The 14371-nt window shown below is 41.9% G+C and overlaps 1 protein-coding gene across 1 annotated transcript in view; it reads right to left on the reverse strand.

Moving 5' to 3' along the window:
* The window catches only part of LOC119161379 (solute carrier family 25 member 35), an 80818-nt gene that overhangs the window by 54808 nt on the left and 11639 nt on the right, over positions 1-14371 (reverse strand). The window lies entirely within an intron of this gene.

The raw sequence follows: 14371 nt of genomic DNA on the forward strand, positions 1-14371 counted from the left end.
TACTACCAGATGCACGGCTTAATTCTGCACCGCAAACACTTCACGTACCTGCATTTTACTCAACGGCAGTATCTTTTTATCGACACGCGCAGCAGGTTTGTCCCGATGTGGACATTCTTGAAAGCCGCATTGTAGATACAACGGCGGCTCTTCTGCTTCCTCTGGTTCCTCCAGCCCGTCTAGCACGATCGAGACATGTCTCGTGGAGCGCGATAACGGCATTGTTTTTGCCTGGTCACCTCCGTGACTTTATGTGGCGTCTTGGATGGAGAGTACTCCCAACACGGGACAGACTGGAGAGGTGGGGCATGGTCCCATCTTCCACTTGTTCTAACTGCCCGTTACAGGAGTCTAACCAGCATATGCTGCAGCAATGTGTCATTGCAAAAGTGTTTTCGAAGTCAGTTAACACTAGTTTTCGCGGCCTATAGTGTTAATCGCTTTGTAACATCAGGTCGCTGCCCGCGTAGTCGCTTTGCACGCCTTCTAATAGCTGCGGGAGCTTTTTGTTTATGGCGTAATAGGTGCGAAGCTGTTGCGGCAGATCATCGTCGTCGTGCTCTTTTTCCAATACTGGAACGCCTCTACTCTGAACTCATATCGTTTCTGTCGGAGGAATTGTTCTTCCTTGGGGAGGAAGAATTTCTGCGACAATGGTCGTGCCGCTTTCGGTCCGTAGTTGACAGACGCGTTCAATTAGTTTTCCACCTGGCCTGGTTCCTATAGCCAGGTCACCTGTCAATGTCTGATTGGTGCATGTAATCACTATGTGCTTATTATTTTTATGTGTTTGTGTGTGTTCAATATGGGTGTTAGCTCTCCTATATATGCATTTCATTCGAACGCTGTAAGTTATGTAACCTTTATGAATATTGATACCTGTTGTACATATTTTCTAACATCTTCACCAAGTCTTGTAAATTCTGTACATATATCATCATGTACATTGTCCATATTGTGATTAGTGCATTTACGTAGTATATGTACAGTTATTAGTACAACGGACTATGGACATGCTACGGGCTTGGACACTTTAGTTTAAATGTGTAGTGTATGTTGTGCTTTGTCTTTTGTTTGTTATTGTACCTGTTATACAGACGCTTGTCTCTTAGGTTTGTTTCGTCCTATGAAAGAATAAACTTTTTCTAAACAGGGGCAAGGCCCCGGGACGGCTCTATGCTCTCCCATAGTAGAGTACTAAGTGCTCTAAATCGTTAACCACTTTTTCTAAACACACAGGGCAAGGCCCCGGGACCGCTCTATGCTCTCCCATGATAGAGTACCTCGTACTCTAAATCGTTAAAATGTTTTCTAAACCACAACAATAGAATAATACACTATATGTGTAAAAAGCGGCCACTCAGGCATTTTCGCGGCCCAGCAAGAAAGGGTCTGACTAACCGCTAGTTGGCGTACCCATGTTCGCTTTTGCTCCTTTGTGAAGATATGTAATAGCCTCCCGAGAAGGACAATAAATACCCAAATTTTCCGTCAAGTTTTTGCAAAGAATTTCTATTTACTAGTGCAATTTTAATATATCCACTCTACATCATGTCCGCTTAGGACATTTAATGCCTTACAGTAAAAGAGAGTGAAGTATGACTAGAAAATGTCTTTCTGCAACTCTTTTGCACACAGAGGCACACTTATGTGGTTTAGATGTACTGTACATGTATTCCCTTCGTAGAAGCATGGGTTGTTAGCCTAGTGGTAAAAACACTCGCTTTCGGAGCATGAGGGTACGGGTTCATATCCTAGCATCTGGACGAAAAATATTCTGTTGTTTTATTTATGCTGATGACAATACCGAGTCAGACCAACCACTCGTGGCGCTGAAAGCACCGCAGTAGCTGGGCGGCAGGGCCCTGTGGCAGTGTCCGTTCTTTATGTAAGTATGTTTCTCTATGACGCAACTACAGGCGTACGCTCGTTTCGTCAATACTCACGGGACGGCTTTATGCTTTCTCATAGTAGAGCACGAACTACTGGAAATCATGAACCACTTTTCAAAATGCAGTCGTCCTTTGTGGTGACCTCGAGGACAGCCTTTTGCTCTCTCATAGTAGAGTGCAACATGCTCTAAATTGTCGAACATCTTTTGCTAGGCGGCCAGCGCAGGAGTTTTTACATAGATTGTTTGGCTCCCTTTTTGCGTCGGCGCCGCATCTAGTAGCATCTACGTGGACGCAGTATCTATGCTACCCTACGATCGCTCCCCCTCTCTTTCTTCTAGTCATCCCTCACAGCGGCGTTTCAATTGCTCATGACCCCCATTGCGCATGAGCGTCCCCTCTCTATATCCTCTCCTTACCTCACAACGCCGACGCAGGCAACGCCTACTGGCCTACGCTCACTCCCCCCCCCCTCTCCTCCTGGCATCCCTCACAGCGGCACTTACGACCCCATTGCACATGTGCGTCCCCTCCCCTTCTCTCGCTTCGCAACGCCGACGCAGGCAGCGTCTGCTAGCGAGTTTCTTGATTAAAAACTGACTACTCACGCTGCACAACCGTTCACTGGCCACCCTGCATGTATTCGGGACGAGATCGGGCTATAGACGTCAGACTGTGGATTTTTGCGGACTCTCAGCGCCACCTGTCGACGCAGTTTTGAATAGTGCCAAGTCCTACTCCTTTTCACCATTTGCTGCGCAACGGGCTGCAACAACAGTGTACGAACCAACGATTGTGGTCATTGTTATATGTATTTGCTCATTGAACACTAAGAAAAAAAGCTATGAATTTCTCTCCGCTAGTCAGACACATCGGCGAACCGCCGCGAAGTGCTTGCTGGTTCACTCGCTTGAACGAAGGCGAAAACAAGAGAAGACGCATCAGCTCCAAGTTCTACGAAAAAAAGACTCCAGTCTGCGCTATTGTTGCGCTGTGAATTGCCACGGACGTAAATGACTTCAGTTTTACTGATTTCCGCAGCTTTCGCAAAGCAGAATGGCGACAGCGCTAAATACAGGCCGTTGCGAACCTGTTGGGTAAGCAAATTACTCGCGTTCTCCACAGCTGTTCGCTTGAGTAAGTGTGATAATGTAGGTGTGCTGTTGTTGTTCTGTTATTGTTTTGAGTAGCCTTGACGGAGAACCGTGGCAACTCTGTTTATGAAGCTGATCAGACCTTTTGACTGCGGTGCGTGACGTGCAACAGTAGACAGCTGACGCCCGGCCACGATAAACACCAAACACGCCACGACCACCGATAATCTGAAGTTGTCGCCACCACAAAGCATTACGCAGCTTTCAAGGTTCTAAGTCCTGCTTTTAACCAAGAAATGCGAACACGTGCGTGATACGGGTCAATCGCAAAATGATCGCGACCCCAATAAGTTTTTTTTTTTTTTCACCGTTGATCTCCGCGATTACCGGAGCTACCTCGGAGGCATCGGCTTTGCCTTTCGTTGTATACAGTGAGAAAGTGAATACGCATGTATCTCCATCTTCGGTATATGCAAACGAAAGAAGACCATCAACAGGACATTCGAGTAGGTGTAATAAAACAGTTCAATGCACAGGAAGCGAGAAATGATTGATTGACTTGATTGATTTGTGGTGTTTAACGTCCCAAAACCACCATATGATGAAGAGACACCGTAATGAAGGGTACCGGAAATTTCGACCACCTGGGGTTCTTCAACGTGCACCCAAATCTGAGCACACGGACCTACAGCATTTTCGCCTCCATCGAAAAAGCTGCCGCCGCAGCCGGGATTCCATCCCGCGACCTTCGGGTCAGCAGCCGAATACCTTAGCCACTAGACCACCGTGGATTGTCATATGACAATGATAAAACAAATGTCTGCTTATTTCATGGGAAGAACATATTTTCTTTTTTTAATCGAAAAATGACCACTACCTTCCGTGAATCAATAACAAGGCCACCCCAACGCTCAATACAGTGTCGAAAATTGACATCTTCTGTGAAATTGTACAAAAGTAGTGTAAGGCACGTCGTCTGAAATAATTTTGGACATCTGTGGTGTTTAAATATAGGTACAGAGGTAGTTTTGTGAAAATTTCAGTGCGTAAATTTCGCCCCAAGTACAAACATAGCAATCGACAACTCCGTTTTAATCTTTTGAGACGCTTTGTACACAATTACGTACACCGCTTGTCTTTGTTATTTGCATCAAGTAGAGGCTACGAAAGAGCAAGATATATCGTACATTGGATAAAATGAACATCCTGTATAATAAATTTGTCTTCTTTAAACTTAATTTTGCAGTATACTGATACATATGATCACTTTTCTAAAGGCACTACCTCATTCGACGAATCGTTCGACATGCCACTTTCTTCAAGCAATGTGAAAAGCAGAAATTTTCCATTCTGACAACTGACATAACAAAAAAATAAATTTTCACAATATTTCTATTATGACATAAGATTCTGTTTATGCCAAAAGTAAGCATCAATGGCATCACGATAAACAGACATTTCATTGCAACTTATTTAGAACGAGTTACTATAACAAACATAATTTCAACAATTATCTCATTATTCTTATTGCAAGAGAATATTGAGAGCCTTGACGTGACATTGTAGTGATTTGACACATGTACAGACAGTTCTTAATAATTGGCGTTTGAAAGGGTTGATAAGTGTTGAAGTGCCGAAGTGTCACGCTTTACATGATTCACAAGATACCATTGTAGTAGTGCCATGGCCAGATAAACATAACTAAATCTCATCGAATAGTGGATGAACTATATACAGTGCCTTAGTTCTAAACCTATATACCAACAAGGTGCACGTGTGTGGCCTTGAGCCTCGTTTTTGTGTACAACCAAGTCGCTCTAACGCTGCATTGACTGCCCATTTATTAGTCATTATGTTTGAGACGTTGCCAAGTGCATTTTACGATGTGTTTGAAACAGAAAGTGGCACCCACATAGAAATGGCTCTTGTAAATGAAGGGTACGGTGACAATGCCAGCGCCCTGGAAAGTTGAACATCACTGATCTTATTGCAGTGCATTACCAGCCGAGCAAGACCAAGTGCTTTCAGGTGTCGTTCCAGGCATACGTACAAGCAGTTAAGCTCCGGCTAACATATCCGAACAAACCACCCTTAGCGAACGGGCACGACGTGGCTAGCAGACGACGCAGGGAGCAATTCACACTTCGAATCTCACTCGATATGAATTTAAAACAAAACGCTCATAGACTTCGTTTGTATGTTTTAATATTTCTGTGAGCCTTCATACTTCTATTCAGGCAACAGACAGCATAAATTACGCACGTCGCCTCGAAAAAAATTCACAGTGTCACATACCACTTTGAGGTACGCAGGACCACTCATTGGTGTATACATTACCTCCACCATGTCGGGGCGCTCGCTAGTGAGACGAAGGTCAAGCGGCGTTCAGTCTGACACTTCACTTCTTTCCGGGGCACGTATTATTGCAAATCTTGGCAGATGAGATCGTGAGCACCCAGTGTATGCATTCCTCTTGCGCGCTCGAAATCTCAAACCTGGTGAAGACCTCTTTAGGGCGTTCACAGAGAGAAGGGAAGTTGACCTTGTGCTGTTTAACCAAGTCAATACGTCCCAAAAAGACCCTTCTGGCGTATTAGAGCCCTGGCTCATGCCCGGAAATTCTGGGCATCAACAACTAGCGCCATCTGTTGGGTTTTTTGCTAAACGGCAGCGTGACTTAATGCCAGACGACCTCAAAACATTTATTGCAGCCCAATGCTTGAGTAAATGCTAAAATCACTCCGTATATATATTCTGGGCGTAATTATTTTATAATCAGAGAAAGTTCGCTTTATTCCCATAAAATGTCTGTGTTCAATAGTGACGTTTATGTGCTATGAGAGACTGCATTGGAGAGAATTTCAAAAATGTTTAAAACACAATTATCCTTCATCTCCTTATATCCCTCGAGTAACAAAATCTTGACGAATTTGTCTTTGTACCTGTGAACTATGGTTGATATCGGCAAAGTTCCTGAGGTTCGATGGGCACTTCTGTAAATGTGTATTTTGCAGTGAAGTTTCTTTGCAGGAGCACACGCACTTCGTAGCGCTTTCGGATACTACAAAACATAAAAAGTTTGCAGCTCTTTTATGTAAGGTTGTTTTTCTTGAGGCTGCTCAATATGCGCAGGGTATTCATACTGTGTAGATCTTACGTTGATTATTAGCAATAACACGTCTCCGGTAATTTAGAGTAAACGATCACAGATAAGAATAGCTCCTCGTCATTCAAAGTAAGAAGTAACAGTCGACAAGACACATTGATATACATTTATATTCTTCTCTCATACAGATAGGTAATTATTGGTACTGTTTAATGTAACAATCATTTTATAAGATATGTGAAAAAACACTCAGCTTAGTAGGACATAATAAAGTTATATTTATCGGTAGTATTGTCATTCACCCCATTATTATTTGATTATTGTCACATGTAAGCAAACAGCAGTAGAATTTGTTTAATGGTTCGGAGTAAAATAGAGTAAACTGACAAAGAAACGAGTGACCGTGTAAGTATTCATGTTTCCGCGTTTGTGCCCTGCATGCGTGGTACACACTAAACGAAAATGACCTGAAATAACCTCAAAAAGTGGGTAAACCATTTGTCCTCAAGCGCACTACCTTTCCTGGTTTTTTTTTACCACCTACTATCGACGTAAAAATTTAATCTCGTGCTAACTGAGTTTTTGAACGTACGGAGAGTAGTAATTATTTATCCCAGTGAGGTTTTTAGTGAGTATAGAGAGAGTAAATCTTTACTGTCTTCACAAGGTTTTTGAGGCAATTTCTGGGAGTTATTTCCAGTGGTAAAAAATAAAAATTGACGAGTGAATTCGTCCAGAGTCAACAAATTTACTAAATGGCAGAATTGATGGAATTTATTAAACGGCAGAATTGGTGAGACACAGATTCACATAGAAACAAACACGCACACACAACAAATGCAGAATAATACACCACTCGAACAGACTGCACGCGTTGCTTAACTACACTTCGACAATCCGGGATATATTTAGGTATGACTTTTTGACCGGCCCTGTAGAACCGGTAGGAGGGCTCTTTTTTGCATCAATTAACAAGAACGGTTGAAGGTGCAAGCGTAAACTTAAGGTGGGCTGCAGGGCACAAAATGTCACACCGACCTTTTATTATAAATCTACCCGATCTCACCTTTTTGATTATCCAATAATTACTTGGCATACCGGGCTCATTGCCCCACGCGTGTTAGCAATGCTGATGCACAAGTCCACAAAATATACCTAAGTACGCACGAACCATGCTTGCTCAATGATTTTCATTGAGCGACGGTACACAAGCACAGAAGCAGCACATATTCATCACAACGGGCGTAGAAGAGCGGTCAACGCTTGCATACAAGCTGCTTACCGACGGTGTGCTAGGCCTTTTCGAGGAGCACGGCTATCCGTTGAAACACATCTCGCGATCACAGAACACATATCCTGTGCGAATTTCATCGTAATTTCAGACACAAATGAACACGTGACCACTATCTTACGGGGACGGGGCGGTGTATGCATACTTCCAACGAAAGACCACAGTCCGGTTTTTCTTCGTGCTCACCGGCAGCCACTTGTTCGTGCCGTCTGCCTCTTATCGGCTTCGTGCTACATGTTTGAGAACAGTTGGTGGATGAGGCGGGCGATTCGGGCAGCGCTTTACTCATGAAGACATCGCCTACTGTGGAACAAAATCTATGCGACGCATCTTTCACCTGCCCCGGCGACATACTCCCACTGGTCCCTGGCGGCCGCGGCTCGGTGCCGACGACAGAGTGAAGCATTTTTCTTATTGCTTCTCCAGTAGGCAAGCACGGACGATGACACCAGATTGTTTTTGTTATCACTGGCAGATCTTCGCGATTCGGCTCGGAAGCGAGATATCCGCAACGTGTAGGTTCGGAGGCGCTCGGAAGCGCACGGTTGCTCGATGATGTAGAAAACACGTGAGATCCATCAGCCCAACCAGACACACAGATACCGAGCTTCTTGCACCGTGTTTCGAAGGCCACCGCCGAGCGAAAGCCAACAATTTGCGAAAATATGCAGGACAACTTTCCACAGTAGGTTTTCTTTCTTTTTTTTTTTAAGAGCGCCCCCCCCCCCGTCTTTTTTTTTTTCGTTCACAGAATGCTGTTCTCGCTTGTTGAGCTTATGCTGCCCCCAGTTCCAGTAAAAGAGCGTTGACTCGAGGTCAGTCCTGAGGCACGGCGATGCTAAAAAAACAAACAAACATCTGTGGTCCTCACGTGCCTTCAGGATTCACTGAGAGCATCACAAGGGGGTATATGGGGCCAAAGCCGCCGAAGCAGCTGCACCTTGCATTCACATGGTAATAAACTCTGAAACGTAGGTTAAAAATCACGTGATAGAAAACTCCCTACGTGGTAAAACTGCATTTTGACATCCTACGCCTGAGAGGTGGTGGTAAAACTATGTCATGTACCATCTTTTACTCCTACACGAGGTAGTAATTTTACACGCGAGAGAGTTTTCAGAGGTCATGAGCCGCGAAAACCCCAAACTAGGATAGTTTTTGCTTACAGTGTACCGTTTAGCAGATCCCTCTTACATGTGGCCATTCATGCGTGGGGCAGATCGGCCGTCGCATCAATGTGCGTTAAAGAGAGCACAGAAATTCGCTCAGGAATTCGAACGCCTTGCATCTGGCATCGCACTGCAGTACATGTGGCTGGTCATCTGTCTTTGCCGATACATAGGTTTTGTCGAAGCACAGATTATAGATAACTCGGGAAGTGACAGAGGCTCTTCGTGTTAAACGAATGTATGAAGCGTGCGTGAATGAACCATCGATATATCTCACAGAAAAAGGGTTCGCATAATTTCTCAACACAAGCGCCGTCAAGTGATACTCTATGTAACTCTTTATATTCCTTTTTGACACTTCTGCGCAATTTTGATACGTTTTTTTCATGTTTTTTTTTCACGTTCTTCAAGAATAAATTTCAGTTGCGAGTCAGCGCTCGTTTGTGTACCTTTTGTTTCCGTGTTGATCGTTTTCGGGCTGTTACTGAAAATTCCCTCGTACCAACAAGCTATTGCATTTTAACTTGAATTGTATTTCCATCGAGCTTAAAATTAACTCGTCACACACTCCGAAAAAATATTCGTGTGTTTATTAGTCGTCACCGACTAACGCTCCCGGGTTTAAATTCGCGCGCACGCACGCACTCACATGTGTATATATATATATATATATATATATATATATATATATATATATATATATATATATATATATATATATATATATATATATATATATATATATATATATATATATATATATATATATGAAATATACGGGATGATCCCCGCAGTAGCTCAGTTGGTAGAGCGCCGAATTCGAAGGTAACGGGTTCGGTTCCTGCCCGTGGCAAATTAGCTTTTCGCGCAATTGTCTTTCTACATATTTACATGAAAATTATATATACCATACTTCCTTATACTTTTCCTGACATCATTGTGTGTTAGTCCTCAGTCATATTGCAAATATTTAAGGCACTTGTTTCCATCACGAAGAAAGACAGCTGAGATGGTGCCTTGGTGAGCTAAGTCATGTATAAATATAGCTTGTTCACTTGTGGAATTTCTACAGGAGAGCACGTGTATTAGGTACAGCACGTACACCACTTGATGTGAAAAGAAGCTTCTTATTCAACGTAATATTTCTTGACAGTAGAGTACACAGATCGACGGGCTCCAATTTAGCATGCCATAAACCAATTAAAGAACTATAGGCACGCCCGAGCTTCAACTTGAAGATGAGAACGCGTTAGCGCAATCGAGCTTCGTTCGCTTCGTTTTCTCTGTCGCTAGATTCGCTTAATTTCTCAGTAGACACACCGACCCTGCTGCAAGGGAAAGTACACCTGTCCGAGTAACAAATACTGTTTAAAACTATCCGACAATGCATTTTGTAAGAACATCATGCAAAAAACTCGCCAGGGCATTATTTATTTCGTGTGTGAGATCCTGAAGGATACACGCAAGAATGCGTCGCAAACCACTTTGTGTTGCAGATAATGATGCTTACTTATTCTTGCGCACTTGGGAATATATATCGGCCTTCAAAGAAACTACCCATCATGCAGTTCGAATGTACGATGTTGGTGCGATTTTACATTCTGCCACCAAATATTACATGAGTGATGTGGGCTACTCGCACTGCAAAACATTCCTATAGTTCATTTTTATAGAAACAGCGTAGAACACATGTTTTCAGTGTGAAGTCTTAGATTAGGTTTCCGCTCAACACGAATATTCATATTGTTTATTCATTTGTATCTATCTCCAATTCTGCCCCTTGGGAGACACTTATTTTCGCTAAGAATACTCAGCCACCAATGAAAACTCGCGCTGCTGTAAAACGCGTGTTTGGTTTAATATTCACAGCAGCATTCCTCGCTCACATTAGTGACGCCTTTGCTAAGACAACTACTCACAGTTGGTAGTTCATAGATTATTATTATTATTATTATTATTATTATTATTATTATTATTATTATTATTATTATTATTATTATTATTTTATTATTATTATTATTATTATTATTATTATTATTATTATTATTATTATTATTATTATTATTATTATTATTATTATTATTATTATTATTAACACAACATATATAATAGGCCTGTTGAAGCCAGGCGGTGGCTTTGATGACTAGGCTCGGCATATCGGCAAACGAGAGTTGACAGGTATATCAAAAAGCTCCTTACGTGAAATGATCAAGGAAAGAAGGCATGTAACTATTTTATATTACACTTAAACAAAATATATTACAAGCTTTAAACTAACGAAAGCAATACCACCTAAACAGGAAATTGCTGAGATAAGGATTGAACAATCTTTCAACAGATTATACCCGGTAGGAAAGAAAGTAGTAAAAAAGGCATGCGATAATTGTGCAGCATTAAAAAGATTTAAAAACCTTGCTTAAATTACGTTTCATCGTTACAGAAAAAGCACAGTCAGGAAGGTCATTAAAAACAGAAAAAACGTACACCTTTCTGATAGTTTTGTCATATCATGGTTTGAAGGATGGTGAAAAAATTAAGAAGATTGTCTTAATATACGAAGGGCAATGCATTCCTTTTTAAACTCAGAGTTCCAGAAATGCTGTAATACCACGGTCAGTATAACTGACGCTTTGAAAGATGACAGGCGAAGTAAAGAAAAAAAATTGCATTGTCTGCTAAAGTACGATAGCAAACAATGAATTTCAACATGTTTCTCAAAATGTGATCAACCCTACACCGCCTTCGGTAAGAACAGAAAGCACATAATGTGATGCCATAATGCAGGACACTGTACGCTAGAGCAAGCGTAATGGTCGCTTCAATATTGGTGGCCGCTACTGATCTAATATTAAGAAGTAACCATGCAATTTTTAATAGTCTGCCACATCTGTAAGCCAAATGATAATTCTATGACAGGCCACTATTGAAGAACACACCAATATATTTTACTGAATTTACATATTAAATTAGGCCGCGCTTACAGCAAGCGCAATCACGGGCATTAAGAAACAGGAGCGCATTAGTCACTGTTGCCTTCAATGAATTTTTAAAGCAAATTGTTTTTTTAAATAATCACTATTCTTAGTGAACCATGACGCAGCATGGTGAACACTGTCTTATGGTAGTGACAACGCTTTCTTTTAACAGACATGTTTGTTTAAAAGAACAGTGTCGTCTGCGTACTGAAATACGAGGCTTTTTTGGAACAGCAGTAGGAAAATGATTTATGAATAAATTAAACACATAGGGACATAAAATGGATCCCTGTAGTACAACAGCTTTCAAAGCAACACTGTTGCTGAAAGGCAACCAATTAACTATTCAAACTACCTGGAAGCGCTGGGAAAGGTTTTAAGAAAGTCGTACAACGAACCTCTGAAGCCAAGAAGGTGTATTTCTTCAAGCAGGATAGAATGAATTACCATGTCGAATGCTTTGGAGATATGCAAAAATAAAGCACAGGCAAACATACTATGTTCGAAAGCATCATGCAGTTCGTCGGAAAATTTGTCAGGTACATTATTGTTACCTCGACTTGCGACATAACCAAACTGGTGATTTGAAATAAGCGAAATTTTTTATACAAACGAAGTATTTCATTACAACAATAATTTCTGACCTATTTGGCATAAGACGGGCAAAACTGATAAAGGTCGACAACTGTCAACACTATCTTTAGGTCCACAATTATAAAGGTGCTTTACAATTGCTCTTGTTAAATCTGGTGGCAGAGAAGCTGTCTCCAAAAATCCATTAAGCATGAAGAGCGAAATCTCTGACAATGCGTCGGAATTCCGCTGCAACAAAATACAGAGTTACCATCAATACCTGCTGGTTTCTGCCGTTTTAAATCAGAAAATATTTTAACGAGTTCGTTTTTTGTTAAAGCTGGGAGGCAGGCAGAGACAGGTATTGTTTTATTTAAACCAGAGAAGCCTGCCAGCGCTGATGATACCCCAGCAGACACTTTTGCAAACTGGCGAATAAGTGTATTGGCTGTATGTGCAGGATCACTAGTAAACACACCTGTAGGTTTAGCATCGCTACTTCTTTAGCACGAAGGTGGTTTATCAGTGACAACATCCGGCCGGGGTTTCTCGCAGATAACTCAAGCTGATAGTGAAAATATCGTCGTTTTGCCGATCTGGTGAAGGCTACCACTTTATTCGTTGAAATTCTGTAGTTGATACCGAGTTCTGCATTACCTAGGGAGCGTTTATTTAAACCGTTTCCAAAGTAAATCTCTCTCGGAAATCGCATCAAAAATACCTGGGTCAGCCATCTGTGACTGCGTATCTGCGTAGATCTTCTGATACGAGTACGAGAGTGTTGCAGACTACGTATTTTTCTGCGAAACTTATCATATACTTCACCAGGAGATCCAGTAGCGAGAAGCGAATAAAAATCAATATATTTATTCATTGAGTTCAATTTGCAACAACAATAATAAATTATTATTATTGTTATTATTATTACTATTATTATTGCTGTTGTTATTATTTTTTTATTTATTTATTTATTTATTTATTTATTTATTTATTTATTATTTATTAGTGTGCTCAGGAAGAACCATAAGGTCTTTGTGCAGGCGCACGCAAGAATAAAATAAAACAATACAGTCTGCTTGAAAAAAAGAACAATGATTATGTCATACACTCTGAGGAGGCCCCTTAACACGTGTAATGTTGCGTCGCAGAAGCGTAGAATTGCAACAGCGTAAAACATCGGATTGCACAATTATTGGCCGCTTAAAAAACTCGCCAATAAGCGCGCCAAGCAAGCACAAAAACTGAGAGAATCCTTAAGCTTCACCTTTAAAAGTTTAACGTGATAGCGATGTCCTGCCTGTGCTTCAAACACTTCATGTATGAAAGCTTTTCGAACAAACTATACGCATCCACTCGTGGCCTTAAAAAACTAGGCGCAGTAACATGCGTGCATTTTGTAGTGGGTGACAGGCTTTAAACCATGAATTCATTATGATATTCACATGTTCAGAGCGAGTGAATAAACTTTTATTGGGCCCAGTGAAACACGTGAAAAAAATCGTGGGATAAGCCAGGTGCGCGTATAATCACATGTTCTAAAGCCCGATAGCAATGTGCCCTTGTACCACGAATTACCACTGCAATATTTCTCATTGTATTGCGAAGCAGAGGACGCGTGTGTTTCCAAGCAGATGAAGTTATTTTCATCATGTCCAGAAGTGGACGCGAGAGAGTGTAGTGGAAACCCGCTTACTACGCAAACGATCCGGGTTCAATCCCCCCCTGACTTTGGAAGGTTTTATATTTTATTTGCATCGTTCTAGAATTTTCGGTCACGCACAAGATGCTTTTTTGCTCACAACCAACGACTTCAACACGAAAATAGCTGCGCAACGAGCTCTTTAACACTATCTCGTCTATAGGTCTGACAAGGTACCTTTTGAGTAACATACCGCGTAAAAAACTCCCAAGCATTTCCCCGAGGGTGAACATGGTTAAGTGCGAATGCACGGGGTGATGCTACGAGGGGTATTTATTAATTCGCACTATTATATTTATTAATCACACTATGGTGCCTTTATGGTGTAGTGGTTTCTGGGAATCGCAATTTGATCACACGGGGGAGTTTACGTTAACTTACTGGCGAATGCCAACGGATTTTAACTTTACTCCCCCTCACGACCCGCCCTCGACGGGAGACTGAGAGAGAAGGCGGGCGCGCGAGAGAGAGGGGTGCGCGCAGCTGCAGCGAGCGAGGAGAGCGGAGGAGCGAGCGAAGGGGGAGGGGGTATAAGGCGCGTTACTGACACCGATATCAGCGTCGCGTCCGTA

Source organism: Rhipicephalus microplus, chromosome X (genome assembly GCF_043290135.1).
Source record: "Rhipicephalus microplus isolate Deutch F79 chromosome X, USDA_Rmic, whole genome shotgun sequence".
In the NCBI taxonomy this organism is placed as follows: Eukaryota; Metazoa; Arthropoda; class Arachnida; order Ixodida; family Ixodidae; genus Rhipicephalus; species Rhipicephalus microplus.